Raw genomic sequence first — 27,450 nt, 5'->3', positions numbered from 1 at the left:
TGCTCGATCATCAAATCAGCATATTAAAATGATTTCTAAAGGATCATGTGACACTGAAGACATTGCAGGAACCAATTATTCATGATATCATTTTATGATACAGTATATTAAAAAAAGGAATATTAGATATATTTCACAGTATTACTGTTGTACTCTATTTTTATTTTATAAATAAATGCAGCCTTGGTGGGCAGAAGAGACTTTAAAAAGAGAGAAAAGAAATCTTGTCGACCCCAAAGTTTTGAATATTAGTGTATATTATATATCAATAGTAACAACTTAAATTCATAACTGTGTAATTGTGCATATTGGCATGCAACATACTCTGATTATGTTATGATGACCAGCAATAATCCCAACCAAACAACAGGTGCATTGATTTTGATAATTCCGATACGTGTTAAAGCATTATTGATGAGGTGAAGTAGTACCAGGTGTAATTTATGAGACTCATTCTCTGATTGCAAGGCATAAATTACATCACAGTGCTAAGATCAGAGTTCAAATGGCTAATTTAGCTTTTAATTGAAATCAGTGGAGTGTAGTCTACCCTGACAGCATTGAGCGCTCAGAGGCCCATGGGGCTGCCATAGAGTTTCCACACTTTATATCCTTAATTTACACCATCAGTTAAAGATGTCTCCCAGCATCTCATGATGGAACTCTTTTATAGACCATCTTATATTGTTTATTTCTGGGCAACTTCCCAATGATAAGCATGAATGTGTGGAAATTGCATGGTATAAATCAACATCAAGTGTATTTGCATATGGCGATCATCAAGTTTAACTGTAAGCATGCTTTTATTGCATTACAAGACAAAGGGAAATATGATTGCTGCATGTGCCTGTATGTATCGTGTCGGAGAAATGGAATGGATTTAGTGCAGATTAGAGATTGAGAGAATGATGGCGGAAAAAGAATAGAGGGCTATAGCTGCCTCTCGTCTCTATCGTTCAGTACCTGTCAGCCTGCGTTAGCGGTCGGAGCCTTCCGAGAAGGGCTCGCGTGAAACTGTCAGTGCATCCTCTCCACCTCCGCGTTCTGTCTCTCCTCCTCCTCCTTCCTCCCTGTCCGTCCCTCCCACCCTCATCTCTCTCCCTCTCCCTCTCTCTCTCTCTCTCTCTCTCTCTCTCTCTCTGATGTGTTCTTACAGTGTGAGGCGCAGCCAGTGAGTGAAAGCCCAAGCACCCTCCCCAACACACACAAACCCACCACTTACACACATACACCCCGCTTGTGTGAACGTAAACACACACCACAGACGCGTGTGGTTGACCGCACCAGGCTCTCGGCTATGTGTGAAGACGCGCAGCACGCCAAAGAAGCAGCACTACTGAATCTGACACTCGCTTTGTAGCAGGACCGCCAACCAGATCGCATCGACAACCATCCTACTTTCTCTCTCTCTCTCCCTCTCTCTCTCTCTCTCTCTCTCTCTTTCTTTTCCTCCCTCTCTTTTCAGTTGTACTTGTGTGAACAGAGCTGGAGAAAAGGAAATACCCTCATCTCTCTCTCTCTTTCTCTCTGTCCTATGGTGGGATAAACAGTGAAAAGATGAGCCTGTGATACAGCACCAGACCTGAGTGACCTGACAGCTCAAACTGTGAGTACACGAGTCTCTTACTTTCACTTCTACACCGGCACACCACTCCAGCCTAAATACAAACAGCATGCAAACTCTTTAATTGTTGTAAATCGATGATATTTGAATCTTTAAAGACAGGTGTGTTGTCAACGCCTGCTTTTGATCCTTTGATAAAACTCTGTGCTTTGGTCGTTTAGATTCGCGCTGAATGATTGGTTTCATTTTGATGAAACAAATATCCTCCGGCAATCGCGTCGCTTCGTGAATTTAAGTGGCACTTATCGGATCCAGAACTGCGTGTGGAGATTCGCAGTCGCGTTTTCTCACATGCGTTATTCAAAAGTACACCTCGCTCTTCATTTATCCCAGAAACGGGGCACTTATCTGTCATGATGCAAGTCAGATCCTTGCATTTTTATGAGAAGGCAGAGAGTCAAAAATGAAAGGACATCATCATCTCAAAGACTGTCATCCATATTTCTTTATTCTTCATTTGAATTGAAATGGACAGTGTGTGAAGTGGTGCTATTGTTTACTTTGAATACTTCAGACTTTTTTGTTTTAACCTTTTGAGAAGTATATCTTGTATCTTCAAGGATTTTTTTGTCACATCTTAGTGTGGATTTCACAAATAATCAAAAATTCTGCAGTTTTATTGCATAACTCAATTTTGAGTGAGATTCCTTTTGTATAACTGTATTCTTCTTTGTTTTATCATTTGGCTGTGTAGTGACATGCGTAAGCCTTCACTGTGTGTTACACTGTAGAATGCATTTTGTGTGTGTTTGAGTGCTGGATGAGAAGAAAGTGAGAGGTTTGCCTCCTCTTCGGATGACCGGACAGAGAGTGAGAGAGAAAGAGATACAGACAGTGAGACAGAGAACAGCGTGTCACATTCGGCTTGCTTGTGACGGTTTGCTCAAGCAGTGTAGCATAGCTGTCAACTAAAGCGAGAACACAGTGTTACCCTTAGCCGGTAAGCAGTTAGGTAACAAAGTGAAGTCTTTAAAATTGATTTTTTTTAGGAAGAGCAATCTTCTATGCACAATGCCCTAGGAGTAAATGAGCATGATTTATTTTTTATATTTTAATATATTTTTTGATTGATAAAAAAAAAATATATATATATATATAAGTACATTATTAAAAATGGGTTTTGTAGATTTTCTTAGATCTTTTTAAAATCTGAAAGGGAATGTGTAAATATATCATTCCTGCTCTACATATGCGGCATCAAAGGATAGACTGAAGAATAGTTGTAATTGCATTGGTGAAAGCTAGTTGCTATGACTTCCTCCACTAAACACATGAACTTTGCACCTTAATAGTCACATAGTTTTTATTCGTAGTCAATTCTATAGGCATGTCTATAATGTTGCACATAATTTCACTCAACACAGAGTTTGACTGAAAAGTAAAAGTAATACACTTCTTACAGTCATACATTCTAATCTGTATTAGACTACTGACCACTGACTTTATTGTTCATTGTCTGTCCATAGTGTATTTATTCTTCACATTTTTGTCTCATGTTGTTTTCGCACTGCCTGAATCCATTTTACATGTGCATAGAGGGTTGAGCAACAATATTCTTTTTGTTTGTCAATAGATTTTGACTTGCCATGTCAGCATTTACATGACATTTTTAGCGACATATCAGAAAAATAGAAATATTCAGATTTTGATTTATTAAATAAATAAATTAACAATTGCTTGTAATGTGCAATAATATCTTGAAAAGTACAGCTGTAATACTTCATTAATGGTTTTGCTGGAAATATAGTGCAAAGCATTGCTGATTTGTTTATAATTTTGTACCCAAAGTCATAATTCTAGTATGTTACCTTCTGGTTAGCAAATTATTGGAACATAAGAGAGTAAGATGAGGAGTTCGCTTAACTGTCCCGAAGCTCTTTTGCCAATGGCCCATCCTTATTGTTGAGTCCTGATATTGAAATAAAGTACTTTATAACAACTACTATGACAATTTAATAGAAACCAACATCTTCTGGCAGTTAATCGAGCTCTCCACCTTTTTTCTCTCCTTTTCTCACTCTCCGGTGTGTTTGCGCTTGTGTGATTTCACCATTAGGCTTGACTACTGTGCCGTTTCTCGATATGATGACAATTTCCTGCTGAGGCGCATGTCAAATGAAAAATGGTATGAGATGTGTGAACCACATGGTCAGAAAGGTTCACAGCTTGTGAATGCAGATTTCATTCATCCATATGTTACCAAAGAGCGTAGCACTAACATGAAATGAGCTTTTTAGCAAGCTTCTTGATTTCAACGTAAAATTGGCATGTTACTTAACTCCATCCCAGCGTGAGACTCCAGCTTTTTTGTTAAAGGATTTTGTGTTGAATGCTCCTGTCAGAATGAGCTACATAGAAGTTAGCATCTGTGTAATAAATGCTAGTCATGGCTTTTAGGTAAACTCTACATAAGTTCTTTAAAAAGCGGTGTAACCAGCCAGACAAATAATCATCAATGTCAAAGCATGAGGCTCTATACATATCACTTTATTGGCTTTTGAATTAGCAAAGGATATAAAGTAAAACTCTATAGCGCTTTTAATGTGTGCCTTTAACGCTATAACTTGATGTGTGCTCTTCACTTTTCAAATCACTCTTATCGCCCTGCAGTGAAGCGCACGATAGGTGTTTGACAGGTGAATCATTTACATGTATTTACAGATAATATAGCAGTGGTATAATGCACTAAAGAATTGGTTGCAGTTGTGTAGGACCATCTAAAAGAAATTATGAACCGTTTATACTAAAAAAGAATGTCTAGGTGCCAAATAGAGATTTGATCACATTGGGCACTTGGACTTGCAGTTCTTACAAATAGAGTTATTTGGCAGTAAACCAGTTAGCTTGACTGAAATAAATGAAGCAAAGTGATTTTAAAACCTCTTATCTGTTACTACTTTAAAAAAAAAAAAAAAAGGGATTTCTTTATTTAATTTTCTGTATGCCAAGCATTACTAGAACAGTGTTTGTCTGTCTGGGGCCCAAAAAATAGCCTGGGTGTCAGTGGGAAGAATCCAGAATCGAACAGAATTCTCATTGAAAAATAATGGCAAGCAATACGAGGCTACAGTGACCGGCTACTTTTACAGCTGCCTGGGTTCTAGAAGTATCTTCATTTATTCTCTCCACAGGGATTCAAGCAATTCTTCAGTATAGATCATTCAGGAATAAGTCTTAAACCTCGAAACCAAAACAACCAGCACCACATTACTTCATTTGATTCTAATATAAAGTTTTTGAAAAGTCTAAGACTGCATATTTTTTTATGAGGTAGTAAGCTATGTCCCATAAAGCATTGTAAACGATGTAATCATATCAGCAATGATGGCACGATATAAAACTATTGACACAAAAGTACAATATATCAGAAGATTGGGTCAGACTTTAGTTTAGGGTTCAATTCTCACTATTAACTACTACTTTTGCCTCAATAAACTCCTAATTACTGCTTATTAATATAGTTAGTAAGGTAGTTGTAATGTTTAGGTATTAAGTTATGTAGAATATGGTCGTGCAGAATAAGGCATTAATATGTGCTTTATAAGTACTAATAAACAACCAATATCTTAGTAATATGCATGCTAATAAGCAACTAGTTAATAGTGAGAATTGGACCCTAAACTAGTGTTACAGAAGATTGTTAAAAGAATATGGAAATGTATACTTCTCCAGAAGTATTTACCATTGCTTAAAAGCCTTAGAGCTAACGATCGGTCTGTCTTGAAAGATTTGCACATTATTCCTAAAAATCAATTTCTCTATTGAGAAAATGAATGGGAATTTTTTCAAACACCCTCAGTATGGTACGAAAAAGCTGCTTTTTTCGTTTGTGCGTGGGCATTTTCTGTGTGCTTTTTGTTTGCACATTGTTTTGTGTTCATATGACCAGGATTTAATCTGTCCTATCCAATTTATTCAGCCTTTTATGCAATCTGTCTTCTGCTTTATGGTGATAAACAGGTGGTAAGGTGGTATAAGGGCCACAGTGTTCCCGTGGGAGCGTACTGTAGATTCAAGTCCAGACTGTCATGTCTCGATTCCACATACTCTGTTTTGTTCCTCATTTTGCTATATACCATCACTATCCATTCAGTATAAAAGCCACAAAAGACATATATGTACATTCATGCTTGTATGTATTATGGTATATAATATCAGCACTGTATAACCTTATATAAATGAGAATGCTGAAGGACAAACATAGCCCTTCCTTTCTGCGCAGTATATAAATCACCCAAGTAGTGTGAAAATGCACATGCGGATTATGTCATCATTGAATTCGCGTATTGACAAATTGGAACCGTAGCCATATTCGTTTATAATCTGAACCTAATGATGTGTTGGCTGAATGCGTTTGGGCTGTGTTAGTCCAGGGTTAAAGGGAACCACCCTGACCTCACCTTGGACCCCTCGCTGTCACAGTCCCCCGATGAGTGACTGATGCAGGACTAAAGGACCTACTTGTTTATGTTCAATGGAGAGCTTTCTCTCCCGTCTTCCTGTTTATTTATGAGCCCCTCTCATCCAGCCTGAGCGAGGGGAGATAAATCTGTCACACTCAGATCTACTACCGCTACAACCCACCCGTGCACACCAGCAAACTCTCTCTCTCTCTCTCTCTTTAGTTTGGTTAGAGTACATGAAGACAACATTTGTTATATATTTTGCCTTGTTTTTATCACAGGTACAACGGGGCTAAGCCCCTTTAAGAAAAGTTCATTATATTATATTATATTACTTTACATTACATTATATTAATTATATAATTAATAATATTAATATTTAATTATTATTATTATTTTTTTTATTATACTTTAAGACCAGATTTAAAAAAAATAGTTCTCTCTTTTTTTGTTATGTTCGTATATTATTGTGTTTTGTTGGGTGGTATATATTCTGTTATTCATAATAACATAAAAATGTATTTGTAACTAAAGGCTCCATGACAGACATCGATTGGCTATTTGTGTACAACGGACGCTTACAGTCAGCTGAGCATTGCTTTTTTTATTTTTTTTTAAGTTAAGATAGGATACAAGATTTATGTGTTTGAAGTTCAGAGTGATCGGTGGGTCCGGAAACAGTGAGTCATCATCTTGTCATAACTTGTCATGCTGCTCATATTTTTGGATGGAGCTGCATTAAAGGCCTTCTGTTTGATCATCTGTCTATTTAGAAAGGCACCGGAAGTGCTGTCACTCACAGCATTCACACCATTGAGCACCTGTTACAAATATTTGCAAACATATTTTAATGGAAGGTGAATGTTTATTTATATTTTACATAAATATTTTATATATATTTTTGTATGTATTTTTAGCTGCAATTATTGTGCAATTCAGCTAGAATTGGAGATGTTTGTGCTACTCAATTTTAAATAAATACATAAATAAATATGGATATATATATACACAATATATATACAAGTTTACAAGATTTTTATTCGGGTGCATTGATCAAATGTTACAGTAATGACAGTAACATTGTTACATTAAAAAAGTCAATTTCAAATAAATGCTATTTTTGTACTGTTAATCAATCTTGAAAAAAAATGCACGATTTCCACTAAAATATTAAGCAGCACCACTGTTTTCACCATTGATAATAATACGAAATGTTTCTTGAGGACCAAATACGCATATTAGAATGATTTCTGAAGGGTCATGTGACACTGAAGACTGGGGAAATGGCTGCTGAAAAGCTTTGGCATCACAGGAATAAATTGCATTTTAAAATGTATTAAACTAGAACAGAGATATACAAATATTTCACGATATTTCTGTTATTGAGCAAAAAAAAAGCCACTTTGGTGAGCATAAGAGTTCTTTTAAGAACACTAAAATCTTTATTCCGAGAACTAGGCTAACACTAACTTTAACAGACCTAACTGTGCCTCCCACATTTGTTAAATTTTTTAGCTGGCAGATGATGTTGTCTCCGAGATTCTTTTATCATTATCAGTCATTGTTTTCCCATCAAATTGTGAAAGTTTAAAGTGAGGCAGGCTCAAAGGAAAGCTTTAAAAATGCATCTAACAGCAGCAACAACCTTTGGCGACGTGTGTTGATGACAGCTCTAGTGTAATCCCACAGTATTCAGCTAGGCAACATTTCCATATGCGACTGCCAAGACCGTAGCAGTCGAATCTATGCCCTCCAAGGGACGCTTTGATAGTCAGACTCACAGAGATTGTGTGGTCCTAGACTGGATAATGCTAGTGCTATCCGTGAGACTCCCGAGTGGAGAAAAAAAAAAAAACCCTCACAATGCCAGTTATGAAGTGAGGAAGCTGCATACCATATCATAAGGGGGGAAAACATCACAGCAGCACCTGATTAGGGGTCATAACTTTAGCCAGTAAATGCACAAACTGCGTCCTTAACGGTATACATGAGCTGAAAAAAAAGGGACCAGTGTTCGGACTGTGCCTCTGAAACGCCCTGACAAAAGACAGCTTAGCCAACAATTTCCTCTCCTTCACAGAGGGGGGAAATAAAAAAGCAAACTGGCTGGGGGAAAGACTAGCTTTATCCACAGTCCGTTTGATGTTGGATTTTGTGTGCGTGTGTGTGCGTTCAGGGCACCACCAGTCCTGCGAGAGCATTGGTTATCATTGTGTGTCAAGGGAGGAATACGGTCGCCTCTGGCCCCTGGAGAGACACTCCTGCGTCGCCCGAATCCACCAAAACAGGCAGAAAAGCTAGTTAACACGGCAGCCGTCGCGGACACACAGACCCTGGCCATTAGCGAACGCTTGCTCTCTCTTTCTCTCTCTCTCTCTCTCTCTCTCTGTGCCGGGTCTGGTGGCAGTGATTAGAGGGCTGTGGAAGCCGCTGTAATAAGGACGGGGCTACGGCTTTTGCGCTGGCATGATCTGCTGTGCGGCCGTGGCGGGTATTTTAGAGGGCTGCTGCGGGAAGATAGGGAGATTGAATGGGGGCGGGGGGAACTGTCCTGAGGTAAGAGAGAAGAAAATGGGTGAGCTGGTATTAGTTGGTAAAAGAGCTGGCACGGGCGGCAGGGAAATGAAAACGCACCAGGTTGACGGGCCTAACAGCACAAATTATTCTCTCCATCTCTACACAACCACTCTTTACTCTAAACTATCCTGTGTATTGTTATCAATGGTATAATCATTGGCACTTGCACTTACATAAAGACGCGCAAAGGGGTGACATCAGAAGCAGTTTGAATGGGATATAAACTTTGTTGGTGAGATTGGTGTATCCACCTTATTTTTAACGTGCTCATTAAAATGACAAACGGCCACAACCAAAGCGTCCCATTTCATTCGCTTCCAGTGAAACTGGTATTCGCTTTCATATTATTTTAAATGTATTATCACAATCATAAACACGCTGGTTTAGCACAAATAATTTTACCGTTTACTGCATTTTGTTATTCTTCTCGTTATTTACCTATTAGTGGCTAAGGAATCAGAAGTCTCGCACATTTCGGATAGGAGCTGCCAATTCCCTTCATAGAAAATAGCTGCCCAGTTGCATTACCAAGATGGCGGCCAGGCTTCCCTTAAAGGGATAGTTCTCCCAAAAATACAATTTCTGTCATCATTTACTCACCCTCCTGTTATTCCAAACCTGTATTTTGAAGAATATTGGTAACCAACCCATTTTGTTGACCATTGACTAGTTCTGTTGTATGAAAAAAAACCACTTCTCTAAATGTTACACAAAAGACTAGAATATCAGGGGGAGTGAATTTTTACAGGGACATAATCAGACATGTGCTTTTTATCAATAGAGATATAAAGGTGTGTTCAATGTGTCCAGTCACACCTGGGAGCTGTAAGTGTAGCTTAGCACAAGGGATGACAGATGGCCGGGTTGTTAGTGAGTGCACGGTTTGACCCGCCCCAGCATGAGGAGCAGTCGACTGACAGCGGCCAGTGCATTTGCAGGCAGATCCCATACTCCACTGGACCGTCCCTTTCCCGCATGGCAGTCAGGTCTGGCCTTACACACTCTGGAGACCCGCACCTACTGTTCGGAGCATTACACATCGATGAGAGGTGAAAAATGGACAGTGTGTGTGTTCACTGGGAGAGAGAGAGAGAAAAATTCTCACTAACAGACACATACAGATATGCTGACTGAACACAACAGAGAAACAAACACTAACCAAATGTACACTTCGTGTATGTGCAAGATTGTGTGTGTTTGCGCTTGTTAGTATCGATTTGTTGTGTAAAAGCATGGCAACATAAGCCAAATTATAACGGACATGCTTTTGTTTGCATTTGAATCAGGAACAAGAAAAATCATTTGAGTTTTCAGCGGACAGACACCTTTAAAAGACAATATATGAGGCATTATGCACATTTTAAACCCTGTATAAATTTTAAATTTAAAATTTTTGCATTTCTGTTCAGGAGTCTAGAATGTAAAAGGGCAGTTACTTGACTAGACCCTTTTGGAAGGTTACCAAATAACGTTTACCCAATTAATATACAGTCATTTATTATTCATATTCATTAAATATACTATATGCAGAGCAACAACAAAATGGAATCGAATGCAAGGCTGTCATGCACGATATATCGGTACCATATCTGCTATTGTATAAAATTAGTTTTTATTTATTTTATAAATAAAATGTATCTATAAATAAAAAAAATTATGTATCTGTCTCAGTCAATATTGATATGAATGAGATTGGATACTTAATGTACATGTTAATCTGTGTTATAAATTACCTTTACAATGCAAAAATGTTTTGTAGCATAAACAACTTTTGTCAAAATAAAATATGTATGCAGACAGAATAGTTGTATATAATTTTAATATCAGCCATTTTATAAATATTTATCAGTTTATTATAACTTAAACTAAAACCAAATAAAAAACATTTCCATTACTTTAAATAAGATAAAATATAAAAAACTTAAACTTATTTAAATTAACTAGTTGCCAAGGCAACATTTCTCATTTTCACTTAAATATATCGAATAAATATATCATATAATTTAAATAAGTAGACATTTAATAACCTAAAACACAGCAAAATTCCTGCAACTTTAACTGAAATTAAAATGGAAAATATAAACATTAAATCTCATTTAAAATATTACTAAAGACTAGTATCTTAATGATACTGATTCCAGAATTTCAGCGTTGACACACAGTCTTAGTTTTTGAAAAACGAATCACTAGCTAATCACTGTGTTAAATGCCTTTTGTGTGACATTTCTTATTGAGTTGTGTTTTACGAATTGATAATCTTATCTTTTTTTGAACCAGCATCCATGAACAAAAGCCTCAATATATCTGGTGGTAAATCAATTACAAGCAGGTCATAGTTTCTCCACAGACCTCGTGTTTTTTTTTCTTCTTCAGGATATTTTTAGCCGTACCTCTTCCTATAGCTGTGGCAGGTAGCAACTGCAGCATTATTAGCAGTGGTTGCATCACTAGCGAGAGCTATTGAGAGTTCACTACAAGTCTTGAACAGTATTGCTGATATAGTGATAGAACTAGTCACAATAAGGATGGTGATAGTTAGCCGAGGTTCTGCCCTGGCTGGCTAGAGGCTGTGTCGAGCAGCAAGGCCCTTGTGCCTGCTCTCCCCGTACACTGTCTCTGCACGTGTGCTTTTATTTAGCAGGAGCTGTCATCTCCCATAAACCCTCAGTGCGCTTACATCCATTGCCTCTGCCAACTTCTCTGCGTCAGGCACACTTGTTACAGGAGAGAGAGCTGACAGCTCCGGTCCAACTGGCCGCTCACTATCCCTGGAGAGAGAGAGACAGGGAGAGAAAGAGAGATATTTGGTAGCACGCATTAACCCTTAGGCCAGAAATATACCTTACATAAGTACGCAAATGTAAACGGTGCCCTATTGTACATACTTAACATGCTTTTTTGTGTCGCTCTGGTGGTAACATATCTCACTACTCAAGGGAATGATAAAGTTATGGTAACTCTGTGTAGTGTCATTAAACGGATGTCCGTTCCTATAAACATGTTGACTTTAGCTAACTTGCTCAGCAAGATTATTTTCAAAATATACTGCCGTACCATGACAGTAGTTGACCTGAAAGAGAACACGATCATAGAAGACAGTTAACATTTGTTAATAGGGGTGTAACGATTCGTTTTAACAACGATTCGATTCGTATCACGATTTGAGGTTGTCGATACGATTCAAGGACGATATTGGTTCATTTAGAACGATACGATCCGAAACGATTCAGTGACTTGAAATCGATTCAGTAACTTTTTAGCCAAAAATTGTGTGACTGAAATAAATATCTGGAGACTGCTCAATGCAGGTGAAGTTTCCTAGATTCCTGTTGTTTCTTGTAAGGGAATCAGGTATCAATTAATTATGGATATAAACAAACAAGTAAACAACAATTAATGGCAAATGCATTCAAATTTTATTTGAATAAAGTGCAACCAACAGTTTAGGTTGAATTAAAAGGAAGTTAACCTTTTCTGCTCTCATTTTCAATTTTCAATACATTTTCAATAAAAGCACAGTAAGTGCAACCAACATTTCAACAGTAGGTTAACCTGCTACTTCTGCTTTTGTTTTCCAACATAAAAATATTACAATATTAGTATAAAAAATAAAGTGCAACTAACTACTCTTCAGGTTTAATTAATAGTAGGTTTACCTGCTACTTTTGCTGTTGTTTTACAACATTAAAATAATACAAATACAATATTAATATAAAAAATAAAGTGCAACCAACATTTCTTCAGGTTGAATAAACTGGCTGAACCTGCTACTACTCTCAGTTTAATAAACAAACAATATTTAACAAAGATAAAATGTAACCAACTACTCTTCAATGACTCTACAGATTTCTTTTTCAAAAATATCAACATGATCTGACCGCAGAACACTTCTCTGTGCGTTCACTATGTCGCCAGCTGTACTAAAACTCGCTCTGCAGGCACACTGGTGTCAGGAATTCACAGGTAACATTTAGCAAGGGTTGAAAGTACAGGTAAAACGTTACTAACTTAGCTCTTTCTCCTGGTGGCTTGATAATTTCTCGCACGTTGGCTTCTCTGTCATCCGCCATGCTGTTTTGTTTTCTTTGCGCTGCTGCTGGTGCGTGCGTTGCGATGATGTCACAGATAGGCAGACTTAATCGAGTAACGTTTAACGGCTTTATCATTATCATATATCCATATAAAGTCTGACGTGCTTAAATCCAATGCGTTATTTCCCATGATCGATACAATCGATTGATTACCTTTTAAAACGATGTTAGATCGATATATGTCGTCCGGAAGGCCATCTTGCCGAGCACAGATCGATGTAGTTAGATCATAGGAAAATAAATCGATACATCGATGTAGTAGATGAATCGTTACACCCCTATTTGTTAACATATGCTATAGCACCCATGAATATTTAACATAGCATATTTGGACTTTTGGCAGTCCGACTATTTGTCATAAAAATTATTTCAATATAATGATTGTCTATTAACCCATGTCAGTATTTTATTTGTATGTCACTGGTATTCGGTATTCTATTCTATTCTATTCTATTCTATTCTATTCTATTCTATTCTATTCTATTCTATTCTTATATTATCCATCTATTCTCCAAACTGCTTAATTGTCCTAGGTATGGTCGGGGGGATGCTGGAGCTTCTATTGTATTGTATTGTATTGTATTGTATTGTATTGTATTGTATTGTATTGTATTGTATTGTATTGTATTGTATTCTATTCTATTCTATTCTATTCTATTCTATTCTATTCTATTCTATTCTATTCTATTCTATTCTATTCTATTCTACTCTATTCTATTCTACTCTACTCTATTCTATTCTATTCTATTCTACTCTATTCTATTCTACTCTACTCTATTCTATTCTATTCTATTCTATTCTACTCTATTCTATTCTATTCTATTCTATTCTATTCTATTCTATTCTATTCTATTCTATTCTATTCTATTCTATTCTATTCTATTCTACTCTATTCTATTCTACTCTATTCTATTCTACTCTACTCTATTCTATTCTATTCTATTCTATTCTATTCTATTCTATTCTATTCTATTCTATTCTATTCTATTCTACTCTATTCTATTCTATTCTATTCTATTCTATTCTATTCTATTCTATTCTATTCTATTCTATTCTATTCTATTCGATTCTATTCGATTCTATTCTATTCTATTCTATTCTATTCCATTCTATTATTTTCTTTTCTATTCTATTCTTATTTATATTATTAATCTAATCTCCAAAAATGCCTAATAGTGGATGCTGGACTTTCTATTCTATTCTATTCTATTCTATTCTATTCTATTCTATTCTATTCTATTCTATTCTATTCTATTCTATTCTATTCTATTCTATTCTATTCTATTCTATTATTCATCTAATCTCCAAACTGCTTAATTGTTCTATGTATGGTCAGGGGATGCTGGAGCTTCTATTCTATTCTATTCTATTCTATTCTATTCTTTTCTTTTCTTTTCTTTTCTTTTCTTTTCTTTTCTTTTCTATTCTATTCTATTCTATTCTATTCTATTCTATTCTATTCTATTCTATTCTATTCTATTCTATTATTTGTCTATTCTCCAAACTGCTTAATTAAGCAGTTTGGAGAATAGACAAATAATAGAATACATAGGACAATTATCCTATGTTTGGTCAGGGGATGCTGGAGCTTCTATTCTATTCTATTCTATTCTATTCTATTCTATTCTATTCTATTCTATTCTATTCTATTCTATTCTATTCTATTCTTATTTATATTATTAATCTAATCTCAAAAAATGCCTAATTGTCCTATGTATGGTCAGGGGATGCTGGAGTTTCTATTCTATTCTATTCTATTCTATTCTATTCTATTCTATTCTATTCTATTCTATTCTATTCTATTCTATTCTATTCTATTCTATTCTATTCTATTCTATTCTATTCTATTCTATTATTCATCTAATCTCCAAACTGCTTAATTGTTCTATGTATGGTCAGGGGATGCTGGAGCTTCTATTCTATTCTATTCTATTCTATTCTATTCTTTTCTTTTCTTTTCTTTTCTTTTCTTTTCTTTTCTTTTCTTTTCTATTCTATTCTATTCTATTCTATTCTATTCTATTCTATTCTATTCTATTCTATTCTATTCTATTCTATTCTATTCGATTCTATTCTATTCTATTCTATTCCATTCTATTATTTTCTTTTCTATTCTATTCTTATTTATATTATTAATCTAATCTCCAAAAATGCCTAATAGTGGATGCTGGACTTTCTATTCTATTCTATTCTATTCTATTCTATTCTATTCTATTCTATTCTATTCTATTCTATTCTATTCTATTCTATTCTATTCTATTCTATTCTATTCTATTCTATTCTATTCTATTCTATTATTCATCTAATCTCCAAACTGCTTAATTGTTCTATGTATGGTCAGGGGATGCTGGAGCTTCTATTCTATTCTATTCTATTCTATTCTATTCTTTTCTTTTCTTTTCTTTTCTTTTCTTTTCTTTTCTTTTCTTTTCTTTTCTATTCTATTCTATTCTATTCTATTCTATTCTATTCTATTCTATTCTATTCTATTCTATTCTATTCTATTCTATTCTATTCTATTCTATTCTATTCTATTATTTGTCTATTCTCCAAACTGCTTAATTAAGCAGTTTGGAGAATAGACAAATAATAGAATACATAGGACAATTATCCTATGTTTGGTCAGGGGATGCTGGAGCTTCTATTCTATTCTATTCTATTCTATTCTATTCTATTCTATTCTATTCTATTCTATTCTATTCTATTCTTATTTATATTATTAATCTAATCTCAAAAAATGCCTAATTGTCCTATGTATGGTCAGGGGATGCTGGAGTTTCTATTCTATTCTATTCTATTCTATTCTATTCTATTCTATTCTATTCTATTCTATTCTATTCTATTCTATTCTATTCTATTCTATTCTATTCTATTATTCATCTAATCTCCAAACTGCTTAATTGTTCTATGTATGGTCAGGGGATGCTGGAGCTTCTATTCTATTCTCCAAACTGCTTAATTGTCCCATGTAGGGTTGGGGGATGTTGGAGCTTCTATTCTATTCTATTCTATTCTATTCTATTCTATTCTATTCTATTCTATTCTATTCTATTCTATTCTATTCTATTCTATTCTATTCTATTCTATTCTATTCTATTCTATTCTATTCTATTCTTATTAATATTATTAATCTATTCTCCAAACTGCTTAATTGTCCCATATAGGGTTGGGGGATGCTGGAGCTTCCATTCTATTCTATTCTATTCTATTCTATTCTATTCTATTCTATTCTATTCTATTCTATTCTATTCTATTCTATTCTATTCTATTCTATTCTATTCTATTCTATTCTCCAAACTGCTTAATTGTTCTATGTATGGTCTGGGGGATGCTTGAGCTTCTATTCTATTCTATTCTATTCTATTCTATTCTATTCTATTCTATTCTATTCTATTCTATTCTCCAAACCGCTTGTCCTATGTAGGGTCGGGGGAATGCTTGAGCTCATTTGTTACATTATATTACATTACATTTATTAATTTGGAGTGATTCTGGCCTTATTGAGTAAAAGGCATAGCTTACCATATTCCTTCTTGCAGTCAATAATTGTCTTTTGGTAATAAGGGTTGGAGAGAGTGAGAGCGAGTTATTCAATCCAGGGTAATGTTTGATGGTCCAATGGTACCCGTGGATTGCTCTACAGATAGATGTGGTCAGAGACTGCCAGTATTGAATTCATCAGCATCTCATCTCGGGCACATGAAATAGTATCATTTTCGTGCACATGTAGTCACGGCAACATTTATGCAGAGGTCACTGTATATTTTGACTGAGTGTAAAAAGCACAGCTAGGGAAAACTTCTCATGTGTCTAAAACGGCTTCTTTCGTTCCTTAGCAGCCATGTTTGCAGGAGCTAAATAAAGAAAGCATGTAGGAGTGAAGCTTTCAGGACTTTGGAAAGCTTTGGAGCGGCTCCCACCAGGGGCCAGCCACCTCCTCTATGTCAGTTAGCCTGCTGGTTAATCATCAAACAAACTACACACAGACAGAAAGCAACAAAAAACTTCTCTTCACATTTTGTCACGTTCCCGTCTCCCGTAAGCCCTCGAACGGACAGAAGAAGAAAAACGCGAGGCAAGGCGTGCTGACAACGCGAAGACATCCTTCACATTCGGCCTAGTGTTTCCATGAAGTTGCAGCATGAGGTCTTCAGGTTTGAATTCAAATCATTGTACGGTCTCTGTTGAGTCCTTCTCCGCAGGGGCTTTCCTTTCAAGTGTTCCTTCCAGTCCAGAGAAAACCAGAACACTCTTTTTGTGTGTGTGCTGAGATAACCTTCCTGCCTGGCTCTTGGGTATGCAGAGAGAGTTTCTGCTGCTTTAGTGTGCATGCTGTTTACTTTTAAGTAAAGGGTTTTAAGTATGCATTTGCAGACTCCGGTGACAATACATTATCAAGTAATTTTTGCTCTGCGCCCATGCTTGTTTGAGTGTGACATTTGCAAGCGTCAACATGGTTTAAATTCAAACTAAAACAATGTCACTGCATGCGAAGTAAAGTTAATGAGGACGCTTTGTTTTGTTTCAGAGCAACTTGCTGACCACCTTTACAGGACTGAGGAATCAGGATAATACAATCCACGGACAGATAATTACAGCACAACCCTGATCGCAATGCTAAACAGAAGACCTTTATTCACTACGGCTCCAAGCTGAAAATCCATAAATCACAACTGCTGTCTCACAATCACTATATACTCTGTATCGGTTTTAAAATCCCTAGATTTGACATAACCCCGCTTTGCTTGTCTTCGTGAAAACAAAAGATGGCAATATCGTAGAATCTCAGCATGTGACTTCACAGTTGTAGGCTGTGAAATTTAAATTTTTAATCAAACTGAATATTTTCATAAATAAATAATATAGTATATAGTGATTGGTAAACAGTCTAATACTCACCAAGGCTGCATTTATTTGATCAAAAATACAGAAAAATAGTAAAGCTGAATTTTCTTAGTGTTACATGATCCTCCAGAAATCATTATAATATGCTGATTTGATGCTCAACAAAAAAATTCTTAATATCAATGTTATGAACCAGGGGTGTCAAACATACGGGCAGTGGGCCAAATACGGCCCAAAAAGGTGTCCAATCCAATATTTGAACAATAATATAAAATAGAGATGCGCTGACTAGTCCACAGGCCATTTGAACGGGCTTTAGTTTTGATTTGGCCGATCTCTATTCTGGACTGCTTTGCAATCATTTTCCAAAATGTCATTTGTGTGGAAATATTACGAAGTCTGTAAACTGGGCGCTAAAATACGGACACAAAAATGAGATAGCTGATACTGTAGCCTACCAGGAACAAGCTCACTGTTTGCGAAAGAAAAATATAAATATTGAATTGGGGTTTATATGAACTGACTGTCTTTAGAAAAGTTTTAATTGCATTTTCTTTTCCTCTTATCTCCGTATAAAGTAGCAGCCTATTAATAAGCGCAGTGCAGCGCTGCTTTGTGTACAGCGGTAACCAAGGAAATGCTATATCGCTTCTCTTCCATAAGCACCACCTAATGGCAGAGAATGAATTCGCATTTTCATTCAGTCTGTCTGCTATTTTTGTTTTGTGCAGGACAGGTGTGTCTTATGTAGCATAATTTCACAAAGCCAGACCATGCTGATTTAGCTGTAAGTCTTGAAATATAATTTAAATAAAAAACAACTGCTCATGCTCGTGTGTAGCATCTTTGTTTGGATTGTGATGGCTACATATATATTTTGTTTAATTTAATTTATTTTCTGTTTGGCCTGTAGAGAACAAATAAACAACAATAATAAAAAAAAAATAGGAATTGGCTACGAAAAATCTAAATCCTTGCATCATTAGAAATGTTTAAAATAAACGATTTTTTAAATGTAATGTCTTTTTAGAGGTAAAAACAAATGCAGTTTTCAAAAAGCAGTGTTTTTCTAGTTTTCTTGCTAATTATATTGTAGTTTGTATGGTTAATATAAGTAATGTAACTGTCAGTGCACTAAGGTTAAAAAAAAAAAGAAAAAAAAGAGGGAATTCACATGGTTATATTTTTTCCCACTTCGCCCTCAACCTAAAATTAGTTTGACACCCCTTTTATAAACAGTTTTGCTGCTTGATATTTGTGTGAACATAAAAATAAGTATATCTGAGCAATATACAATATAATTTAATATATTACATATATATTTTTAAACATTTAGATGAAATAGCACAATTTAAATACATTTTATAATTTATAGATTTAACTTTAATTGATTGTGGAAATTAGATGTGACTTTTGTATGACCGTGTGTATGTCTATCCTTCACAGCCGTGTTGTTTTTATTTTTATTTTTTTAATTCCACTCTGATATGCTGGTTAGATACAGTCATAAACGTCTCTAGTCTTCTGATTGTGACCCTCTTGCTGTTTCAAGGGTCAGGACAAAGACTTATTTGGATGCAACCTTCAGTGTTAACCTAATTTGAATTGAAAAGTTTGAGTTGAATTGATTTGAATCAAATTACACCGTGAAAATGCTTCACCACTGCCTCATCAGGACAGGGCCTTGTCTTTTTCTTTTTGCTCAGTTCTTTGAGCTGTCATCAGCATGTCAGAAAGAGCTGTCTTATCCATCACTGAACTCTTCTCTCATTGTTCTGACCCGTGGAATAGATTGTCTTTGAAAATAACATGATTCCATCTGACCTTCCTTATAAACCTGCATGTAGACACTTGTAATGTACATCAGGTCATGTTGGGCATTGTAGATGGGTATTTTATTGACGTGGAAAGGGGAGTACTTGGTCGTCAAACGGAACACGTGACTCTTGTTTCCTCCCTGTGTGTGTTTTTGGTAGATTCATGTACTCTGGCACTGTGCAGTCCTGGCCTGTAGCCGGCTATGGGACAGGCCCGTCGTGTGGGGAGCAGGAAGCACCCCACCGGCCCTATGCTTCAGTACCAGCAGGAAGAAAGGAGATTCTGCACCTGCTATAGTGCAAATCCCCGCCAAGCTCCAAAGCCAGAGTCCTCCTTTTGTCCTTGGCCAACAGTGGCTGCATCCTTTACTGTTGGGACGGGACGGGCAGGTGCTGCCGGGCCGATCGCAGTGGTTGTACATCATTGATGTCAGTCATCGACGAGTGCCCTTTTTTTTCTCCTCTCAGGCATCGATTTGAAAAAAACGTCAAAGTGGAACCCAAGATGTGATCAATGGGAGCCAGGACCCTCCTGGAATCCCACTGCAGGCTGGGGGGAGAGAATTCCATGGCGCCGAGAATTCTCTCATACCTGTATTTTGGTGTCAACATTAGTCATTAGTTTTAGTTCAGTTCACTTTGATAGTTTGCTTTTGTTTTTTCCCCTTTATCTTAATTGGGTAGAGGGCAAATGATAATAGCACAGTAATGCACATTTCCAACATCACTTCAGAAGGAACTGAGTCAACGGAAGTTTTTATGATGGAGAGACTGAAATGTTCTTTTAATTATTATAATTTTTTTTAATTGCTTCCCTGCCAAACACAGAATTTTCTGAAAGAGTACATAATCTTCTGACCAAAACACAGGAGAAGATGAAGCAGAAACAAGCGATATATGTAATCATATGCATATGTAAAATAACACAATCACCAACATTAAACAGCATATAAATCAAAACTGCCTAATGTTACTGAATCAAATGTCGACCCAGGGCTAGCTATACACTCTAAAAAAATGGTGCTAAATGTTACTAAAAGTGGTTCTTTGGCTCGTAATCATAGGGGAACCACTTTAAGTGCTGTATAGTACCAAATCTTGGTTCTTCAGTGGTTCTTCACCGGTTCTTTAAATGACTGAGGTGCTATATAGCACCACTACCATATACAGAACCTGTTAAGATATGGTGCTATATAGCACCAAAAGTGCTTCCCCTATGATTACGAGCCAAGAACCACTTTTATTTATTTTTTTCAAGCTTTGGGGGTGTTGATGGACTCAATCTACTTCATCTATGTTTTGATCATCGTTCTGAATTCCAGATGTAGTCTAACGTGATTTTTCTCAGCTTTTTGCTCAAAATGTTGCTTTTTTAATGAACTTACAAATATTCAAGTAATGATAAAAAAAGAATGCATAAAGCTAGAATAAAACAAGTTTTTTTTTTTAAAAAAAAGCAGAGGGTCTGATATAAATACAACAAAATATTCTGGGGGCCATGACATTTTTGTGAAAATTAACAAGCATTTTTTTTAAGCTGGCGGGGAAAGAGTTAAGGGTCTGTTTATGAGAAATAAAATTTTTCCAATTGATCTTTAGAGATTTTCTATTTAACACCATGAAACATACTGTAACTTTCAGAAATCATACTTTCCTTCTTAGTCCAAAAAGATAATATTTGGTGAATTTGAGCTGAAAAAAGCCTCCTTTCATTTCCTTTCAATGTTTTTTTCTTTAGGGAACTTAATGTTTTTTTTGTTGTTGTTGTTGTTGTGGTGTGTGTGGTGTTTTTTGCAATGAGAACTGAATTGAAATGAAAGTCAGTTGTTCTCACTAAAGCTGCAGTAATATATATATATATATATATATATATATATATATATATATATATATATATATATATATATATATATATATACATACATACATACATACATACATACATACATACATACATACATACATACATACATACATACATACATACATACATACATACATACATACATACATACATACATACAGGTGTTGGTCATATAATTAGAATATCATAAGAAGTTGATTTATTTCACTAATTCCATTCAAGTTTCATTCAAGTGAAACTTGTATATTATATTAATTCATTACACACAGACTGATATATTTCAAATGCTATTTCTTTTAATTTTGATGATTATAACTGACAACTAAGGAAAATCCCAAATTCAGTATATCAGAAAATTAGAATATTGTGAAAAGGTTCAATATTGAAGACACCTGGTGCCACACTCTAATCAGCTAATTAACTCAAAACACCTGCAAAGGCCTTTAAATTGTCTCTCAGTCTAGTTCTGTAGGCTACACAATCATGGGGAAGACTGCTGACTTGACAGTTGTCCAGAAGACAACCATTGACACCTTGCACAAGGAGGGCAAGACACAAAAGGTTGTTGCAAAAGAGGCTGGCTGTTCACAGAGCTCTTTGTCCAAGCACATTAATAGAGAGGCGAAGGGAAGGAAAAGATGTGGTAGAAAAAAGTGTACAAGCAATAGGGATAACCGCACCCTAGAGAGGATTGTGAAACAAAACCCATTCAAAAATGTGGGGGAGATTCACAAAGAGTGGATTGCAGCTGGAGTCGGTGCTTCAAGAACCACAGTGTCAAGCCACTCTTGAACAACAGACAGCGTCTCGCCTGGGCTAAAGACAAAAAGGACTGGACTGCTGCTGAGTGGTCCAAAGTTATGTTCTCTGATGAAAGTAAATGTTGCATTTCCTTTGGAAATCAGGGTCCCAGAGTCTGGAGGAAGAGAGGAGAGGCACATAATCCACGTTGCTTGAGGTCCAGTGTAAAGTTTCCACAGTCAGTGATGGTTTGGGGTGCCATGTCATCTGCTGGTGTTGGTCCACTGTGTTTTCTGAGGTCCAAGGTCAACGCAGCCGTATACCAGGAAGTTTTAGAGCACTTCATGCTTCTGCTGCTGACCAACTTTATGGAGATGCAGGTTTAATTTTCCAACAGGAAATGGCACCTGCACACAGTGCCAAAGCAACCAGTACATGGTTTAAGGACCATGGTATCCCTGTTCTTAATTGGCCAGCAAACTCACCTGACCTTAACCCCATAGAAAATCCCTTTGTGAAGAGGAAGTTGCGATATGCTAGACCCAACAATGCAGAAGAGCTGAAGGCCACTATCAGAGCGACCTGGGCTCTCATAACACCCGAGCAGTGCCACAGACTGATCGACTCCATGCCACGCCGCATTGCTGCAGTAATTCAGGCAAAAGGAGCCCCAACGAAGTATTGAGTGCTGTACATGCTCATACTTTTCTTGTTCATACTTTTCAGTTGGCCAAGATTTCTAAAAATCCTTTCTTTGTATTGGTCTTAAGTAATATTAAAATTTTCTGAGATACTGAATTTGGGATTTTCCTTAGCTGTCAGTTATAATCATCAAAATTAAAAGAATAAACATTTGAAATATATCAGTCTGTGTGTAATGAATGAATACAATATACAAGTTTCACTTTTTGAATGGTATTAGTGAAATAAATGACCAGCACCTGTGTGTGTGTGTGTGTGTGTGTGTGTGTGTGTGTGTGTGTGTGTGTGTGTGTGTGTGTGTGTGTGTGTGTATATATATATATATATATATATATATATATATAAATAGAAATAATATAACATTTTCTTTAAAAAAATATTTTAACATTTTCTTTAAAAAAATATTTTAACATTTTAATTTATGCCTGTGATGGAAAAGCGAAATTTTTAGCAGCCATTACTCCAGTCTTCAGTGTCACATGATCCTTCAAAAATAATTCTAATATGCTGATTTTGTGCTCAAGAAACCATTCCTTATTAGAAATGTTGACAGCAGTGCTACTTAGTATTTTGTGGAAATCGTGATGCATTTTTGTATTAATTAATACAAACAATTTTATATATATATAAAAAAACCCAACATAAAATATAATTTGCAACCTATTATTACCTTAACAGTTTTTGTGGCGCATTGTTTTGTGAACCAGGTGGAAAGGCCGTATTGTAAGGCAGTTAAAAACTGACTCTTTAATGTATCAAAGTATCTCTTTTAACTTAAAGTTCAGAAAAACTGAAATGGTCATTTATGGCTAGCTAAATTCTAACTGCTTTACTAACATTATAACTGGATCTTAGGGGAAAACATGATTAAAAATGTATGATAAGACATTCATGAAGAGAAACCCAACAGGAGGTTGTTTTACTTTATATTATTTAATATTTCCCTTAATGATATTTAACACTTAGGGCCCTATCTTGCACCCAGCGCAATTGACTTTGTACACCGACGCATGTGTCATTCCTATTTTGCACCCGCGCAAAGCGCGCTTTTCCCTCCACAGAAGCACGTCGCTAAACTAGTGAATGAACTTGCGCTACCTGGGCGGTTCAGCGCAAAAAAGGAAGCGTGTTCCGGCGCAAACAATCCCTGGTGCTATTTTGCTGTTCGATTTAACAATTGCGCCACTGACCACAAAAAACCTAGTCTAAAGTCAGTGGCGCGTTGCGCGTTGTTCATTATGCTATTTTAAGGGCGCATGCTTGACCATAATGTATAGCGTGCACAACGCGCATACACTTTGCTCATGTAATCTACACAGATGCAACAGTTATTTTTGCAAATCATAAATTGTTACACTAAAAAATATTAACACATGAGATGACGGAAATCATTGTGGTGTGCCACGAAGATGTGAAAAAATAGGCATAAATCTAGCTTACAAATTATTCAGGCTAATTGTAGTCTAATAATTAAGGATAAGACCTGTTTGCCCAATAGTGGCAACTTCTGGCAAGACATATATGTATATAAGGACATCTAACAAATTGGTTTGTCCGTCAAGAACCAGGAAAAAAAATCGGTGAGGGTGGACGCAGCGATGTCCTCTGCTGGCGTCAGGTCCTGAGTAGAGGCAGATCCACCTCCCGTTACACGGCGTGCACGATTGATGCTGGCAAGCTTGGACTTTGCCCGTCTTCTGATGTCATTGTAGCGCTTGCGGCACTGGTGCGACGTCCTGGGGATGCCAGCTGATGAAACAATTGTGGCTATTTCCTCCCACGCCTGTTTAACCGACGCTATTTTGGGTGGGTTTCTCCCATCCCCATACAACACAACTTCTCTGTCTTTCACTGCTCTTACAAGCACATCAGTCTCCTCAGCTTTGAACCGCTCCTGGCGTGCGCCTGGTAAATACGCCATAATAATAGCAATCCATAATTGAACTTGCGCACCTGCTTTTACAGGGAATGTCGGATGACGCTCTGATTGGTTTATTCACGTTACGCCCAAACCACACCTATGCTATGAATAATGAAGCTACTTCAGACCAACCCATTTTAGATTTGCGCCGGGCGCAAGAGCCATTTCTCCCGCCGGGAAAATAGCAACAGCGCCGAGACCCGCCCACAAAGTTACTTGCGCTTCGCGCTTTGACACTTGCGTTTCAGATCGTTAAAATAGGGCCCTTAGCCTTTATGACTTCATATTGAGCGATAATGCAAGTTTTAAAATTACTGTATTCTAGACGAGGACCCTGCACACTTGCATTTCTGCTTTTCTGCTTGGTGCTCAGATCATGTAAAGCAGTTTGTTAATGGCTTTTAGTCTCTGATTTGCATTTATATTTGGAACAGCTCTTTACAATTAGTGTAAGAGTGTGTGCGGCAGGTAACGCTGAAAATCGGTCTTGAGTTCTGGATGAGGGGCAGGGCACGAAACTTGATCAATCTATCTGAACTGCTTAGGGTGCAAAGAGTCTCACAGTCTCTCTCTCTCTTTTTTCCCCCTAATCGATAGCAGATGTTATCACAGCTCATCAGCTGTGAATAAGTGACGTAATAGAGGTCAGGCCACCGAGGACTTCATCTATTTTCGCAACCAGTCCAATGACAAGTGTTGATTGAGACGCACATGTTCAGTAGCAACACAGGGTCTGACTAGTCCGTTTGTGTGTGCGTGTGTGTTTGTGCATGGCTTGGTTTACAGTCACAGTGCAGTGAGAGACATGAAATGATTATACTGAAAAATGGAGCTCTATATATCAGTGAACACCACGGTCAGCATATCAGTAAGAAAGTTAAAGAGACGAATGCAGGCCAACCGGCACAGAGCAGCAATGCGGTAATGGAGCCACAGCTTGATATTGTAGTGAAGGAGAGAAACTATAAAATCGGTGAAGAGGTCCACCTCAAGCAAGACCTTGGAAATGGTAAGGAAATCAAGCACAAGGCAAACTAATAAAATTCACCCTCCAAGCACAAATGTTACCCTGCTTCGCTTGTCTTCATAAGAGCAAGCCGGCAATATCGTAAAACCTCAGAATGCTGTTGCGAGGTCATGTTACTGGGTTGTATTGTGGCATTTGCAGATTGAAAGGGAATATGCATATGGTATGAGTGTAAATGAAATGAAAGGAACCATCCTTGTCTGCATTTATAACATTTTTTTGCTTAATTTTTTTTTTTGCATTGTTTTTTTATTGTTTTATATTCCTTATAATATATGTGTGTGTGTGTGTATATAATATTAATTTTGAATGAAGTCTCTTATGCTCACCAAGGCTCCATTTATTTGCACAAAAACACGTTTAAAAAAATCTTTTCTATTTTAATTTTAAAATATAATTTATTCATGTGATGGCGTGATGTGATCCTTCAGAAATCAGTCATATTACAGATTTGGTGCTCAAAAAACGTTTATGTTTTAGTTCTTATTTTCAATGTTGGACACAGTTAATTGTTTTATGGAAAGCATGATTTTTTTTTTTTTTTGAATTCCTTGAAAAGAAAGTTCAAAAGGACAGCATTTATTAATTTTTAACAATTTACTATCGAATACGTCGTAATGCGTCCTTGAACGATTTTTTTGTTAATGTTTTAGTCTTGGCTGTTTTATAATTTTGAAAGCCAAAAGACTATTGAATCTTTTTTTAAGGGTCATAGTATGACCCTTTCCCTTGATGTTTTGCTATAAAATAGCTCATTGTACTGTCAAAACAACATACTCAGGACCCAAAAAGCGTACCATTTGTGGCCCGTTGTGAGTCCGCTGTCTTATCACCGTTTCGAGTATTGAGTTTGCAGTTTCTGGCGGTCAGCGGGGTTACTGGTTTTGCAAGTCAAATACAGAAAGGTGAGGATGTGCTTATCTCTGGCTGACAAGTGCGATCTGTGTCAGAAACGGGCACAAGGTGTACCCTGTGCTCTATCTGCCCCATTCTGGAACTTACACTGATTGACACTGGCTTGCCACAAACTACCCAGCTTCCTTTTTGCCTTGAGCCCCTCTGGCCCAGATCAGTATACAGAACCACACGGCGTAAATAGACTAAATGTGCTTTTAAATGAGATTCGAAGTTGTCCGGTTGCACTTTGCCATTTTGCACCACCACAAAGAATTAAGCTGCTCGTTATTTAAATAAACAAGAGGTAGGACAATCTATTATTGCCCTAGAAGTCACAGTGAAATATTTGTTTGTTACCTTGTCGATCCGCAGAGGTGGTGGAATCGGTGGTAAAGCCACATTCTATTAGGTTCAGAAGGCCTTTCCTTCACTCACTTGGGGCCAGTCGCCTGGCAAGCTTAATACAAATTGTAATTGGGTGCCATAAATCGTGCACAGCGACAGACTAGGTCAAGGCCCAGAGACAAGATTACTAAAGCATTACGGTCAATCAAAAGAGTCCTTGAATTGGAAGATTTTAATTAGAGTTTGGTTCTTGTGTGTGTGTGTGCGCCGTGTACTAATGCGTCTCTCTCGTTGTTCTCCTGAAAGTTTGTTGAAATTTTGGGAACTGAAATTGGAATCAATTAAATCTTCAGCGCTGGAAGTTAAATGCCAATGTGGATGCTAATAAAATGTCTCGGCTTCGGCAGTGTCAGTAATACAGTGATTAAAAATGTATCTTAATTGGCAATATTCATACGATTCACTGCAATGCTTGGGTTAATGTTGGAGACAGGGAGACGTCCTCGGAGCGCTCCTCTTAAACCCTCGTCTCCTGTCTCTGCCGAGAGAATATTGCACGATGAAGGGTTTGGCTCTGTTAAGCCCCCTCATGTCTT

General features: G+C 36.8%; 1 protein-coding gene across 2 annotated transcripts in view; it reads left to right on the top strand.

Annotated features, from left to right (window-relative positions):
* Positions 1 to 1,201: 1,201 nt before the first annotated feature.
* The window catches only part of rbfox3a (RNA binding fox-1 homolog 3a), a gene marked incomplete at its 5' end in the record, with an annotated part of 516,394 nt that continues 490,145 nt past the window's right edge, over positions 1,202 to 27,450 (top strand). For both annotated transcript variants that reach the window (XM_079845977.1, XM_079845976.1), the window contains one exon: positions 1,202 to 1,606. The remainder of the gene's footprint in view (positions 1,607 to 27,450) is intronic.

Source organism: Gobio gobio (assembly GCF_949357685.1).
Source record: "Gobio gobio genome assembly, chromosome: 20".
Classification (NCBI taxonomy): Eukaryota; Metazoa; Chordata; class Actinopteri; order Cypriniformes; family Gobionidae; genus Gobio; species Gobio gobio.
The sequence above is the reverse complement of the archived record's forward strand: the minus strand, read 5'-3'. Positions and strand labels throughout refer to the sequence as shown.